We start from the raw sequence: 2414 nt of genomic DNA, 5'->3' as shown, positions 1-2414 counted from the left end.
AAGACAAATACCATATGATCTCACCTTTAATAGGAACCTAAAAAACAAAACAAACAAATAAGCAAAATATAACCAAAGACACTGAGATGGGCTGACAGTGTCCAGAGGAGAGAGGAGAGGTAATTTCAGGGGAAAAGGAAAAGGGTTTACAGAAACAAGTATAAAAGACACATGGACAAAAACTAGGGAGGCTGAAAATGGGAGGGAGTTGGGGAGGGCTGGGTGGGTGAGCTGGGATGGGAGTAGAAGACAGAAAACTTTACTTGTCAACAATTAAAATAAAAGCATTAAAAATAAATGAAACAAAAGTGAAAATGTACTTGATTGTCTTTCCTTCTCTAATATTTTTCTTTCTTTTGGTTACCAGGTAAAATTTGCATTTGTTACATCTGGAAATAAAAAATATTGTTTCCAAACTACCTTAATTTCAGATTCGATGACAGCAAACCATGTAAAGAGATCCTCTTAAAAATGTGCTGACACTGAATAAGAAGGTGATTTCATCTCAGTAGGTGAAATTAGACCCATTACCTTCAACTGGAATTGAACAACCACCCTGGGAAATCTTGTCCAGGTGAAAATGAGTGCAGTCAAATCTAAGGCAAGGTGCATGAGGACATCTAAAAGTATAATGTGATGCAAAGTATTTCAGCATGGCCTATTAGTCACACCTAGAAGACTGTTTTAAAAGTCTAGACAGACAATAAAAATAGCTACTAGAGAAAATAAAGATTCTAGATGCCCATGGGATTTTCCTTTGCTGGGAAAGTGATTTAAACTATAAACCACTATCAAATAACTTTAAAATGAGTTCATCTTACTAGAGAAGTCACATTTAAACATTTTCTCAAAATGTGCCCAGATTAGTCCTCAGAACCCTATGGCTTTATCCAGCTCTAGACTGAAACATTAAAAAACGAAAGCAAAAAGAAAACAAACCCCTCCATGACCTTCTACTGTAAATACTCTAGGAGGGACTTGCTATTTAGTTTAGGAAACCGATTATCTCTCCTTGTAACTTATGCAGATCTAGAACTTCATGTGTGTACTTTATGGTTTCTTTTACTTCGGGGAAAGGTGTTACATCCAGGTTATATATCTACTTATCTCTGTATCTGTTAATCTGCCCATCTATCTACATATACATCTGGAAGCCAATCCTTGGAAAAGATTATATTAGAAAGTAAACTGAGCCCCTTAAAACTTTCAGCTTATTTGAGCACATGTTCATTGGACTCTGGCTGTGCCAAACCACAGGTGGTTAGGAACCTGCACTGACAAGAGGTATGGGAGAGGGAGAGTTTATGCAGATGATGGGGCGGCAAATCATTGGCTATAACTTAAGCAGGTGCCCTAACTGGGAAAGCTGGCCATTTGTGATTGATTGTTTCTGTTGATTTTTCTCAGATCACATTGACTCTGACTTAGGTTTTGATTTGCTTACATAGGATACCAAGGCATTAGAGTAACCTGAGGCTAATGGAGTCCTTGTTTATCACTTCTTGGCCTTTTGGCTAAGATCAAGTCTAATGAAGTCAATGTTTAAATACTTTAAGAATTAAAAAATGGGAGCAATTCTTTGGTGCCTTTACACTCTCCATTTCCTGGGGATTAAGGCACACTTGGTTCCCTACCCTTTGCACTGTTTATTTAGTTTCCTAATTTCTACTAAACATGGTCACCCCCAAGATCGATGGAACAGTTAATTCAAACATTAGCAAAGCATGAAATCAAGCTGCATATGCTGTAATGCTGGGGAGTGGAGCAAATCAGAATATATAGAGATAACCTAGTCAAATCTAGCCTCAGCATCACTACTTAACTTGTTATGTTCTGTACTTGTGTTTGAAAAAAATTATCATTTCATGAAGATGAAACTCCAGGGAAAACTGAAAGAGATTAATTTGTGAGGGCAGAATAGGAACATAATGCCTGTGAAACTTGATAGAAAAATGACTCAAGAAAAATGCAAGAAATTGTTTCTAGCTAAGAACTTGAGATTTAGAAAGTGTATAACAATTCAACTACAAAAGTCAAGAGTATAATTTAGAATCAGGGGCTCAGTCTGAAGAATCAAAGAAAGGCTTGCTTATGGCAATATTTATAGTAGAATCAGAGTTCGACCAGAGAGGCTCCCTGTGATTTGAAGAACATTCCATGAGGAAAACATCCATCACTTTATGTCAGCACTTGACAAGACCTCTCAGTAAATTTTTGAACTGTTGGGTGACTTTGGAACCTAGTAAGAATATATAAAAATATAATATGTATTAGTTCATGCACTGACATTCACCAATATCTCTAAAATTTTATATTAATAATACAAACAGAGGAAAGAAAACAATTCATCTCAAAGGTGTTTATATCTATATTTGGAGGAGGGAGTGAAAGCAAAATAATTACTTAAGGAAATT

The 2414-nt window shown here is 36.1% G+C and overlaps 1 pseudogene; it reads left to right on the top strand.

The window, feature by feature from the left end:
• The first annotated feature begins 1494 nt into the window (after positions 1 to 1494).
• LOC118986092 (uncharacterized) lies at positions 1495 to 1627 on the top strand (annotated as a pseudogene).
• Positions 1628 to 2414: the final 787 nt, after the last annotated feature.

This window comes from Sturnira hondurensis, unplaced genomic scaffold (assembly GCF_014824575.4).
Source record: "Sturnira hondurensis isolate 20B ecotype Veracruz unplaced genomic scaffold, ASM1482457v3 Scaffold0004136, whole genome shotgun sequence".
Lineage (NCBI taxonomy): Eukaryota > Metazoa > Chordata > Mammalia > Chiroptera > Phyllostomidae > Sturnira > Sturnira hondurensis.
Note: the sequence above shows the minus strand (reverse complement) of the source record. Positions and strands in the feature narration are given on the sequence as shown.